Source organism: Triticum aestivum, chromosome 7A (assembly GCF_018294505.1).
Source record: "Triticum aestivum cultivar Chinese Spring chromosome 7A, IWGSC CS RefSeq v2.1, whole genome shotgun sequence".
In the NCBI taxonomy this organism is placed as follows: domain Eukaryota; kingdom Viridiplantae; phylum Streptophyta; class Magnoliopsida; order Poales; family Poaceae; genus Triticum; species Triticum aestivum.
This window is the reverse complement of record NC_057812.1, coordinates 80,331,183-80,345,314: the sequence shown is the minus strand read 5'-3', so window position 1 is coordinate 80,345,314 and position 14,132 is coordinate 80,331,183. Positions and strand designations below refer to the sequence as shown.

The 14,132-nt window shown below is 43.1% G+C and overlaps 1 pseudogene; it reads left to right on the top strand.

Annotated features, from left to right (window-relative positions):
• Nucleotides 1-938: 938 nt before the first annotated feature.
• LOC123153057 (ABC transporter C family member 10-like) overlaps nt 939-14,132 on the top strand; it is a 70,771-nt pseudogene continuing 57,577 nt past the window's right edge.

The following is a 14,132-nucleotide window of genomic DNA, read 5'->3' as shown; positions in this document are numbered from 1 at the left end:
GGCCTTGTTGCGCCGCTGGGCTTCGGAGTCCACTTGGGCATCACGTTGTCGCTGCCTTTCATCTGTTCTCTTCTGAATCTTGATGGCTTCTGGCAGACACGAGGTCGTGACAGTCGCCTCTCCTCCCGCAGCTTCCGGCGATGCATCTTGGCGGGCGGTGGCTCGCTCGGCCACCTCTCCTCGCATCTTCTCCCGCTGCTCGCAAGCTCGGCCGACCGCGAGCTAAACTACATCGCCAGGCTAGCTCATCTATCCTCTGTCTTGTCCTCTATTCTTGGTACAACAAGCAATGTATGGAATGGTATGGATAAGTGATTGGTTGATGACTGATGAATACACGAATACACGATGCATATGAAAATAACCCCATCTGACTGATTCAGATGTGCAGCAAAATCTGAATCGATCCCTGTGTTATTTCCTTGGTTCATTTCTGTTCTTTTTCTGAATCTGTAAACTGAACTAGTACCTACGTGTTGTATTCAGAGTTGGATTGGTGTTGCAGCAGACCAGTTTCCGTGGCCCGGCTAGATGGCAGACGCAAACATGGTAGATCTAGTAATTAAGTTCGACTCCATCTGACTAGATTGATCAAGCAGTCATGTTCATGTGCATGTTGTCCAGATTTCACAATGCTTAGCAGTAATTTACAGACTGGAATTGCGTTATATGGTTCAAAAGTAGTGACTACTAGAAGATTGTGACTTCTTATAAATATACATGATGGCTAATTGTATGAGTATTTTTTGTTTTTTCATGATTTATGCAAAACCGCTAAATGTGGCTTAGCCCGCTATAGCTTCTCATAGCTCCTGGAGAAGCGGCCGCTAAATGTCATAGCCCACTATTTAAAACATTGCTTTTTTGTCCCGGCTGTCACATGTTTTTTGTCTGCCTTTTATCCCATAATAAACTCCTTACCCGTGATATATACCTGCATGAGGAATCTTGTTTGTTGTGTTGTGAGAAAGAGACCTGCCAACCTCTATTCTCTTGTTGTCACGTGGTACAAGTGGTGTGGAAAGAAACTGTCAATGTGCTTCAATGCTCTGAATTTGTTAATTTTGAATCTATGGCTCAACAATACCAATAATGCTGCTTTGAATAAGATTACTGCCGGTATGTTGTCGACTACCTGGAAATTATGTAATGACATGTTTTTTTGCTTGATTACTGTGGTATGGTTTACAGGTGATGTGTCGGTGACCATCGGGGTTACTCAAACGCAGGAGACCGTTGTGTCCCTAACTGAACTTGCAGATCCTGCAAAAAGTGCCTGCTCCCTTATGGAAGCAAAGATGGTGGAAGCTCCCCAGCTCAGTTGGCAACGAAGAAACGAAGGACCACACTTTTGCTGGGGCCGAGGACCACTATGGCAAGACGCGGTGCTGTTATGCTCAGATTTATTTCTGCCTATGTCCTGTTAAGCTGATGGTGGTGGATCTTGCTTCAGCTGGTTTTATTTTGATGGATGTAAGAGTGGGCTTGGATGTTGTTTCGTTTCTATGAAAGCGAACAGGGCGAAAGGCCTTTCGATCTACAAAATGAGGCATTGGGTGATTTCGTTTGCATAGTATATTGATCTGGTGGCCGCGCGGTGTATATTAATATGGACGCCTGCCACCGGAGTTGGTTACAGAAGATTTGATTCTCAACATATCATAGAATATTTTCGCAGAGAAGATTACAAAACCTGTACACACCAAACATTTGGCACGTTGTTAGCTTGGTGCTACTATTCACCAGCTAGCAGCGGCCTAGAGAGGTCAACACTCAACACTGCCATCATCACTTAAGAGGGAAAACGGGTGCCGTTTTGGGGAACTTATTTTTGGATATCTGGCCTTTCTTTTCTTCGAGGAAATTCTTGAATATGGGTACAGCCTTTTATAGCCAAACAAAGCAGTTCTTCTAGTTTCTTCTCCTCTGGCTCAACAAGGTACAGTTGATGATCACTGGCGAGTACAGTTTCTCCTTCAGCTTTGGGTTTCCTTGATTTTAATGAGGCACTGTGATCTGTGTTCCGAGCAAGCGTTCAAATTTCTGTATGACGCTCTAGATAATTTCATAGCATTCAGACTTTCTGATGTTTGCTCCAGTACCGGTATTTGTAGTATCTTTTGTTTGTCTGCTCCTTCATGAAGAAGGGCATCTGTTCATTGTCCTAACTACAGTTTCTTGTTCATAATTGGTGCAGGGATGCAACAGGAGCTTATCCACCTCGAAGTGCAATTCAGCAATAGAGATTGCATGCCCATATGGGTTCCTTCACAAGTAAATCCTCTCCTCAACTTCCTCATGTTACATAGCTTGCTACTACCTCCGTTTAAAACTACTTGAAGTTGTTTGTCTTAAGTCAAACTTATTTAAGTTTGACCAAGTTTATCGAACAATTTGCTAATATCTCCAACATCAAGTACATATAGTATGAAAATATATTTTATGATGAATTTTACAAAACTAATTTGGTATTGTAGATGTTGGTATATTTTTCCATAAACTTGGTCAAACTTAAAAAAAGTTCAACTTACGACAAACCTAGAACTTTCAATAATTTGGAATGTAGGGAGTACACCACATCCGCTACTTATGCTAAAGCTGTTTTTTTCAGATGGTGTGGCAGCTGATTCTGCAAGCCAGGCGACTCCCTTCGCTAAAGCTGGGTTTTTCAGCAAGACCTCATTTTGGTGGTTGAATCCTCTATTGAAGATGGGCTACAAGAAACCCCTTGAGGACAAAGACATACCACTTATAGGCGCCACAGATCGAGCACGCAACCAATACATGATGTTCATGGAGAAGCTGAATGGCAAGAAGTCACATGACTATTGTTTCTTCTCACAAGCGTGCCATCTTGGTCTCAGGTTTCTTTGCTTTGCTCAAGGTTCTCACCTTGTCTACAAGCCCGATAATTCTCAAAGCATTCATCAATGTCTCACTTGGGAAAGGGACCTATAAACACGAAGGCTATGTGCTTGCTACGTTAATGTTCGTCTGCAAGTGTTGTGAATCATTGTCATAGAGACAGTGGTGTTTCCGCACTCGGAGATTAGGACTGCAGGTGAGGTCACTCCTGTCAGCAGCTATTTATAAGAAACAACAGAAGCTATCGAACGCAGCAAAAATGAAGCACTCTTCTGGGGAAATTATGAACTATGTGACCGTCGATGCATATCGGATTGGGGAATTCCCATACTGGTTCCATCAAACATGGACAACAAGTGTTCAGCTTTGCATTGCTCTGGCAATTCTATACAATGCGGTTTGTGCTGCAATGATTTCATCTTTAGTTGTCATTATTATCACTGTACTGCAGCGTTCCATTGGCCCGACTGCAACACAAATTTCAGAGTAAACTTATGGAAGCACAAGATTTGAGATTGAAGGCCATGTCTGAGTCATTAGTTCATATGAAGATCTTGAAACTTTATGCATGGGAAGCTCACTTCAGGAAGGTCATCAAGGATTGAGGGAGGTTGACTACAAGTGGTTGTCTGCATTCCATATTAGGAGGACCTACAACGGTTTCCTGTTCTGGTCATCTCCTGTTTTGGTTTCAGCGGCGACCTTTCTAACATGCTATCTTTTGGAAATACCTCTTGATGCTAGCAATGTCTTCACCTTTGTGGCAACTCTACGTCTTGTGCAAGACCCTGTAATATTGATGCCGGATGTTATTGCTGTTGTGACACAAGCTAAGGTTGCTTTCACTCGGATATCAAAGTTCCTTGATGCACCTGAGCTAAATGGACAAGTTAGGAAGAAATACAATAGTGGCATTGATTATCCTATAGCGACGAATTCGTGTAGCTTCTCGTGGGAAGAGAATACATCAAAACTAACTCTAAAGAATATAAATCTGGTAGCCAAAGCTAGAGAAAAAATAGCAACATGTGGAGAGGTAGGTTCTGGTAAGTCGACGCTTTTGGCTGCTGTACTCGGAGAGGTCTCCAGAACTGAAGGCACGGTATGTTTTATTAGAAGTTCATTGTCTAGTGAAATATCTGTCATATTCAGAATTGAGACATTTAGACATGAAGAAACATAGCGAGTTGACAAACAACATCATGTTCAGTTTGCAAAGTTGTTGAAAATTATGCTCGACAATGTTGCATATATGAATTAAAATTCATTTTTTCCATAAGAACTTCATTTCAAACTCTTGAACTTTGCATAAACATTTCAGATCCAAATCTATGGGAAAATAGCATATATTTCTCAGAATGCATGAATCCAAACAGGAACTGTGCAAGACAATATCCTCTTTGGATCACCGATGGACGGGGAAAGATACCACAGCACAGTCGCGAGGTTCTCGTTGGTCAAGGACCTTGAAATGTTGCCATATCGAGATTGCACACAAATTGGGGAGAGAGGAGTAAATCTTAGTGGTGGTCAAAAGCAGCACATTCAGCTTGCTCGTGCACTATACTAAAATGCAGACATCTATCTTCTTGATGATCCTTTCAGCGCTGTTGATGCTCATACAACCACAAGTCTCTTTGTAAGGATCATATTCAGCAAATGCAGACTGTATTACTATTAGAGTGTGAACTGTTTTACAAATCTCTTTGTAACAGGAATATGTCGTGAGTTCTCTATCAGACAAGACCGTTCTTTTGGTGACACACCAAGTGGATTTTCTACCTGTATTTGACTCCATTTTGGTACCTCTGTCCACTTGATGTCACCATCTGATGATATTTGTGCTCCTGTGATTTATATTATCTGTTATTAGCTTGATTTATTTGTTGATGTCATCTAACACAATGATGTTTTTGTCAGTTAATGTCAGACAGAGAGGTCATTCAGTCTGCACCTTATCATGATCTATTGGCTGATTGTGAAGAATTTAAAGGCCTTCTAAATGCCCATAAAAATACTATTGGTGTTTCAGATCTTAATAGCAATATATCCCCTCAAAGATCTAAGGAAGTATCAATAAAGGAGATAGATGGCATTCATACAGAGTCTGTGAAGCCATCGTTGGCGGATCAACTGATAAAGAAAGAGGAAAGGGGAACAGGGGATGCAGGTGTTAAGCCTTATATGCTTTACTTGCGCCAGAACAAAGGATTCCTGTATTTATCTTTTTGCATCATTTCTCACATGATTTTCATTGCTGGACAAATATCACAAAATTCATGGATGGCTGCCAATGTCCAAAATCCTCATGTTACTACACTGAAGTTAATTTCTGTGTACATCATTATCAGAGTTAGCTCGATATTTTTCTTGCTATCAAGATCTTTATCAGGTGTTGTTCTTGGGATTCAGACATCAAGATCCTTATTTTTTGAGTTACTCAATTTGTTGTTCCGTGCATCAATGTCCTTTTTTGATTCTACTCCTCTAGGACGGGTTCTTAGCCGGGTAAAAATTCTTAAACCAATGGCAAATACAACTATTTTTTTGTTCTGTTTTACACCAAAAGATTCTTCTCAGGATAGATTAACTCGTTCCCTTTTTCTTCTAATGCAGGTCTCTTCTGATTTGAGTATCATTGACCTCGATGTTCCATTTGCCTTCATGTTTAGCCTCGGTGCCAGCTTAAATGCATATAGCAATCTAGTGGTATTGGCTGTTGTTACATGGCAAGTTCTGTTTGTATCCATTCCAATGATAGTTTTAGCAATTAGGTTGCAGGTAATTGGTATGAAGTTATTTCTCTGTGGCTAAACTATGTTTCTTTATTGTAAGCCTCATATATATAATTATTTGAATTCATTCACCAAGTGATGTTTTGACCGAGAGTGAATGAGCATGCAGTTTTGCATTCAAAGTTCTCATTTTCTGAAACCTGTTATAATTGGTCATGCAGGGGTACTATCTAGCCTCGGCCAAGGAATTGATGCGGATCAATGGTACTACAAAATCTGCCCTAGCAAATAATTTAGGTGAATCAATTTCAGGGGCTATAAAAATATACAAGTTTTAGAGTGGTTGAGCTTTTTTAGAACCGTTCGTTGATGTCGATCTAACGGCAGACAAATACGAAGTACTGGGTAGTACTCCGATGAAAGTACGTGAAAGTACTAAAATGAGTGGGGCCGGTACTCGTGACAAGGTGGGGACGCATTTTAATCTAGGGGCAGTTTAGTCCTAGGAAAATTTGCACGCGCCGCCCCTCTCGTCGAATGAATAACCGCCGCCATGGTGCTACACATTCCACAATTACTCATCGGCGGCCATCTCCTCCCTCTCCTCCAAGTCCACCGCAGTCATCTTCTCCTTCTTGCCGCTGCAACTTCGCTCCACTCAGGCAACCCCCCCACCCACCCCCACCCCCTCTTCCACGGCAGATCGAGCTGATGGCCGGCGGCGAGAACACCGACTTCGTGCAGATCGCCGGCGGCGACCAGGTCAAGTTGGCCAGGTTGAGGGAGATCCATTCTTGGTTTGACAACACAAGGCAGATGAGCTGGATGGCAATGGCCACTCTCAAGAATTTGACGAAGAAGGAGAGGGCAAAGCTTTCCCCCCAGCCCGCGCAACCGATTCAGAAGATCAAGATCCTCCTCTAGGCGATGGAGCAGGCCAATTCGTCCAGCGAGTGGACCAGGCGGAGGTGGTGGGCGTTCAGATCCAGGGTAGAGCATCCACTGGATCAGGAACCCACCGTGCACGAGGTGCCGTTGCAGATTGTGCAGCCTCCAACCGAGTCACCGGAGACTCCGAAGCGCAAGATGAGGAGGACAGTGGTCGCGACCTCGCTTCCCCGCCGTTCTCCACGCTTCCCTCGCCGCTCTCCTCGTCTGAACGGCGGCGGTAGCTATGTTTAGAGTAAGCTTCCCCACTCCTCATCTTCCTACTGCTCGTGCTTACATCGTGGTGATACTGATCGTAATAGCTCAGAGAGGGAATGCTAGATGGCATTTTAATCTCAATGAATTGCATGAACATTTGAGTACATGGATTTGGAGGATGGATTATGATGTATGTGAACCCTAGGCATCATATGAACCCTAGGAAAAATTAGTAATGTTCTAGTGGTAGACACTGAAATATTTCGGTACACACCGGTAGGCACTGAAATATTTCGGAACTGCCCTAGGCAAAATTTGTAATGTTGTAGTGGTGGACACTGAAATATTTCGGTACACACCGGTAGGCACTGAAATATTTCGGTACTGCCCTAGGCAAAATTTGTAATGTTGTAGTGGTAGACACTGAAATATTTCGGTACACACCGGTAGGCACTGAAATATTTCGTTACTACAATTTCAGTACACACCGATGCACACTGAATTATTTCACTACTGCAGTTTCAGTACACACCGGTACACACTGAAATATTTCAGTACTGCAAATTCTATACAAAGTTGGCATTTTGTCATTTATGTGTGAATTAATCCATGCATCATATGGCCTAACTTTGTACATGAGTTTGGGTCAATTTCATGTCTATTTATTGTTAAAATTATTGTCATGCCATGAAACACAAGACAAGTCACTGACCCAAGCTTGCAAAGATGCCATATCAATGTTGCTGATATGAAATATGCATGTTTTCACCTAGTCTTGTGTCTGAATTAAAACTGAGCATTTTTTCTTGATGGTATCCATGGATCTAGAACTCCTATGAATTTGCTCATGTTGGATGTTTTGTTCTCCATCATTTGTACTAGCATTCCGTGCGATTAGATGCCATGACAAGACCCCTGGCATATTTATTTTCTTGCCTCCAACATCACATGTGTGTTTTGCAGGAAAAAACCTGGAGTTCACCAGGCTGGCTGAAGTTGTGAGGCTGGGAGGCTGATGGTGCTGCTACTGGCTGATCCTTCTTCTTTCAGTTTTTGTTCGTCATTTCTCAAGCCGTTGGACCAGGGCTACTTCCCTATGTGCTGTTAATGTATTAAGTAGTTCCTTCGAATTTGTAGTATTAGTTAGTTTGAATGTGGAAGTACCTTAATTTTTAGGAACGAAATGTTGCTATGTATGACCAAGGGTTTCATACCTTAATCTTTGGATAATTAATTATGTGAACTGTTGGATGTGGCGCATAACGAAACGCCTCTACCATTGATACTAGTTCAACATGTCGGTCCAATTAGAGACCAGCCACTACCATATAGAACAGTTAGCATTTCATACTACAACCTGGCACGTACAAAACATCACACAGTGGAAGCACATCCCTAAGCACCTTGCATTGTACAAGGTCTTAGAGACAAGCCTCTACCATATATAACAGTTACCATGTCACACTACAGCCTATAAAACATCACACAGTGGAATAATCATAGCTAGTAGAGCATTAGTTACCAGTTAATAATAGTTGCAATCCATCACAAGCAATAGTACCTAGATATGAGTAGATATAGGTACGGTAATACACGACAAGTACTCGCAAACAAGAGCTAACATAACAAGTTCATTTCAGATTGATACATGGCCCACCCCAGTTCTAAATGAGGTGGATGGTGATCATCATCCTCAAGTCATGGCGACGGGTGTTCGCAACAGTGAGTAGGATGGCCTGTCCTACCCGAAGATTCTTGGCACGAAGGAACTTCTTCCACCCTGCCCTGCTCAAGACAGTGCGACCGTCCGTGTCCACTGCATAGGCACAACTGGTGATGGAGCCCGTTCTGGTAAGGCGTAGTCCAGCAGCCATGCCTTCTTCGCCCGGGTCGATGCCACATCTATCAAGTAACCTCTTAGGTAATTTCTGAAAACAGTTGACATGATCATATACATTAGTGGAAATAGCAAACAGTTGACATGATATATGATCATGTCACGTGCAATTATCAACAAAGCATACACTTCAAGACACATATATCATTGGATTCAACACTGAGCATATATATCATCACATCACTACACTATACGCCAAGCATCAAATTACTACAGTAATTAGGCATATCATTAGATTACTGCGTACACTAAGCATATCATCGCATATTACTACACTACATGCATGTCATAAAATTCTTCACTAAATGAATTCTAAACTAGGCCTCTCATCACAGTACTACAACATGCATATCATATGAACTACTACACTAACTAAGCATGTATATCATGAAATTACCACACTAAGTAACATACCATGATATGCCGTTTAACATTCGTCCTTGTGAGGCGGGTCACGAATGGCTTCCCTAGGTAGTCTTCACGTAGCGGAAGCATGTCCCAGAGGTTGCCGATTTCCTCGTCGCCCAGTCTGAGTCCTTGGGCATACAGGTATTCAACAAGTGGGTTCTCATCATCATCTGAATCGTCATCATCTGAATCAGCACCATCTTCCTCCTCATGAACTTCATCCTCACTATCCGGAATCAAATTTAGATAGATAACAGAAATTCTGGGCCTATCTCTTCTGAAGGAGAAGCTGATCAATTCACCCCCACTAAGACGCATGCGGGCGATGAAACGATCCCAATCATCTCCTCCTATCTGGGTTATCTTTCGCCCCTTCTCGACCTGCATAGTGTATGGGCCCCCAAGAGCGTCGAAGGTCACGGTGTCTGCGACGAGCTCATTGAATGCCAATCTCACATTGCATGGTACGATCTGTGTAAGATAAAAACAAATAACAGACACAATACATTAGTGGAAATAGCAAAAAACAAAAAGAATGTACTGTCAGAAGGTTCATATAAATTGTTACCGCTGCAAAAACAAAAGAAGGCTGGAAGTAGATGCCGAACAGCGTGGCAGTAGAAAGGCTGGTCCGGCACCGTGAGTTGCAGCGTCCACATTGTGCTTCCTCCATTCTACACAGAACATGTTGAACTCTAAGTTGAATTGTACATAGTACAATACAAAGATCATACATATAATAAATCATAGTGATAACCTATACTGGCAATGGCCAATCAATCTATTTTCTATCATCTATGTAATAAAGCAATGCCAATGACAATGGCAATGCCCGTCTCATCTAAACCTGGGAATAGTTCGGCATCCAAACTAAAACCAGTCCAATCCACGGCACACATCAAAACCAAACCAATCCAGATATTTTCATTTAGAATCTAGACCAAACCGAACTATACATGCTCGTCATCCAACCCAGTCCAAACCGTTTTCAACTTTTGGATTGAATCCAAAGGTTCAAACCGTGGACAAAGCCATATGCGAGGGCACGTCATGAATCTAGATCAGACATGGCGTCAAAGCTCGAGAGAGCCGACGAGCTCCGGCCGGCAACAACGGCTCTTGGATTTGAAGCAGTAGTAGGTGGTAGTGGCGGCTCAAACTAATTGATTGATTTGGTCTCAAACCATAGAAACCAAATCAAGATCCAATCCAAAAACTAAGTTTCAGTCCAAACCAATCGGCTCAGATCCGCCTCCGTAGGGAGACGCGGTTGGGGAAGGGAAGAAGAGGGGAGATCTCACGTACTTGCCGGAGTTGGCGGCGGCCGCGCACCGGCAGCGAAGAGAGGGGTCGTCGGGAGATGGCGGCGGCGGCGGCGCTGGTCGAGAAGGGGAGAAAGAAAGATGTGGAGTGGTCGAGACGGGGAGAAAGAAAAATGTGGTACATGTGGTGGCTCGGTTGTGTGGATGACAAGGGGACCCACTTGTGAGACCGATAGCAATTGATGGCAAACCGCAGGAGGTGCACGACCGCGTGCACGACCGCCACGTCCCCACGTGGAATGAGGACGGCCGGGTGGGTGTGTCAAGTCAAATCGGCACCCGCGGCTTCTCGGTAACTCCAAGAGGCAGGAGCAGTGCATTTCTTCCCCAAATCGGGTAGAAAACCCCCGTCCTCTCCTCACCCTCTCTTCCTTCCTCACCACCTCACCACCCTCTCATCCTTCCTCACCACCCTCCTCCCTTCCTACGCCTCCCTCCTCCTGTCTTCGACCGACGATGAAGCGCGGATGTGAAGATGCGGCGGAGGAGCCGGAGGCAACCATCGGAGCAGCGTAGTCTGCTGCCATGGCTGCAGCCGTAGGTGGAGCGACAGAGTCCGCCGTAGCGGCGGAAGCTGCCGGTGCAGCGACCGTTGTGCCTGCTCCCGCTGCCATCGCAGCCGTCGAGGCACCCATCGGCGAGCACAAGGTCGGGGAAGATCTAGAGGAGGAGGAGATGAGAAGGCATAAGCGCAAGGTGCATGACGAAATCGAAGAGCTCTTAGAGGAGAACACCATAAAGGAGTTCGACTTAGATTGCAGGAAGGGCAGCGACTTCGACAAGGATGCCATCGACGAGCTATCTGAGGTAGTGCTCTGTTTTTTTCTTGACATTGGGGTTTTTCTTGTAAACTAGATGAGCATCAATTTCACTTGGGCGTGCTAGTTCTACGTATGTAGGATTGTAGGGATCTAGCATAGATCTTCATGTTGTATGTGGATTTTTAAATCTGATTCACATTCTGATTCCAGCAGATACTCTGGTTTTTTCATGGCATTGGGGTTTGTCTTGTTAACTAGATGAGCATAAGTTCCACAAGGGATACATTAATGAAAGAAGTGGGGTAATGAACCCAAATACAAGAAAATGTTCATGGCAGGGATACATTAATGAAAAAAGTGGGTTAAACAATGGATATATGGCAGGATTCTCCATTGGCTTCCCAAGGACAGTGACAAAATGCTGCAGTTCCTGATTCATTTTAGTTTATGTAGATGAATTAATTTGCACACATGTTCATATATGATTAGTTTGCACACATGTTCATAGATGATCCATTTGCAAATTCTATACAGATTTCCATTTTGCAAAGGAAGTGATCGCTCCCTTAATAATTATGGGCTGACAGTACATATCCACTGGATACCAAAAAATCAAAACATTTCATCTAGCCAATTTTCCACAGTATGTTATCTAGATGATCACAGCCACATCTCTCATCAATATGAGCAGTGAGACACCCCATAGCTCCTTTACCAATTTCCTTCTGAAACTTATCAGGGTCTAACAATGTTGGAGAAGCAGTATTGCCGCTGTCAGAAAGAATAATGGTTTCTTCATTCCAGTAGATAGAACAAACCCCCTTGTGTGAAACATGGAGGAGTATAATGAAGCCATTTTTCTGATTCCAATAAGAATTACACCTGTAACAAGTATCAAATATCATTAAACCAAGCCACTTCATGAAGTCTTTCATGTGTTAATTATGTACTACTTGTGCACTAATCTATAAATGCAACTATTCCACCGTCCATATTTATGCATGTCAGTTTCTTTGGCTCAATTATGTATGTGCACATACGCCTTGTTTCTAGCAAATAGATAGTTGCCATGTTACACATGTGTACTTTCAAAACATTGTAATTAAAGTCAATGTACCATAATAGATTAGCTGAGTTCTTCTATGTGTACTAATTCACTAATTCACAGGAGGATGACGACGACGTGGACTACAGCATGGACAGCAGGCACAGCAAGAGCCGGTACACCCTGAGGCATCTGATTGCTGGGAAGATCAAGTACCGTTTCTTTGGCAAGATTGGGTGCCCTTTCTGTTGCAAGGTGATCGGTGGCGGCATAGATGGCATGATCCAGCATGCCTTCAGCACTGGCAATGGACATGGTAAGAAGCATAAAGCCAGTACTCTGGCTAAACATGCTGCCTACGCACGCTTCCTCGAGATTGTCAAAGTCAATGAGCCCTACAACATGCATTGAAGAAGGGAGAGAAGTGATGTGCTGCTAGAGTGCTGCTGCTGCCCCAGGACCGCCGTGTCCTGTTATGTTATGTATGTTTGTTTGTTGTTGGAGTCTAAAACTGATGTCCTATGGTGTGTCTGAACCTATGCTGAGCGGTGGTTGATCTGCCGTTTATGTTAAGAGTTTGCTGCTACTCTGGTTTAGTGTTCCTAGTTGTTAATACTATTTTGGTGATGCATGTTTAAGCCTTGTACAATGCTAGATGCTTAGGGTGGTGCTTAGAAAAATAAACAGGGTATTTCTGAAGCACCGGTGCCTATTTCTACAGGAGAGACGCCTAGTTATGCGTCTACCCTGTACAAATAAGCACATGTGCTTAAGAAAAGCCTGGTTTATTTCTATAAGCAACTCCCCTAAGCACCTTGCATTGTACAAGGCCTTAGCAACTCAAGTATCGTACGGTGGTCTATGTTATGGTTGCTGTGTTATTCTGCCGTACGGTGATGCATGCTAGGAACTCTCATAATATGACTATGGTAGTTATAGCTTGGCATGACTATGTTTAGTGTATAACTCAGCATGTTCCTGCCATATCTATGAGCAGTTACAACTGAACTATGCATTAATTTTTGACAAAATTAAAGCATGCAAATGATTGCCGATTCCACCTATTGCCAAATCAAGCTTTGTACTGATGATGCATTAGATATTGCAATAAGTAGAGGATGCTCATGATTGCCAAAAGTACCTATTTCCACTTTCTGATAAGAACTAAACGTGTATCAAATGATGCTAAAAGTAGAGCATGAGCATGAGCATGTATCAATGCATTAGATATTGCAATAAGTAGAGGATGCTCATGATTGCCAAAAGTACCTATTTCCACTTTCTGATAAGAACTAAACGTGTATCAAATGATGCTAAAAGTAGAGCATGAGCATGAGAATGTATCAATGCATTAGATATTGCAATAAGTAGAGGATGCTCATGATTGCCAAAAGTACCTATTTCCACTTTCTGATAAGAACAAAACGTGTATCAAATGATGCTAGAAGTAGAGCATGAGCATGAGCATGTATCAATTGATGATCAATTGATGCTACCTATTTGTGTTTGAATGGGCTCAATAAAGCTGGTGCTGGTTTATGCTCTCTGCGTGACCGTGATGGTAACGAAGACACTTGGTTGGCTATGGTCTTGCTGTCAAATTTAAGTTTCAGTTCTTTAAGACTCTTTGTTTTTGCTGCTTGCTCGGGATCGACTAGCTTTCTCGGGCGTCCACGTGCTCTCTTCCTTTTGGGGGAGTTGGGTGCACCATTTTTGGGGGAGTTGGGTGCACCGGTATCCTTCTGGGAGTTGGATGTGTCAGGTTCGTTGGAACCATCAGGATTGTTGACTAATTGTACGTCCTCTTCTGAAGCATCAGGTAGAACTGCTTGCTGGGCATCGTACACCTCCTTCTGTATAAGAGAGAGTGCTGCGTTAGTTCTAATCATGAGACTTATGAAATAAATGATATATTCTTCATGTAGCGCTAACCGTTATGGGGAACTTATATGA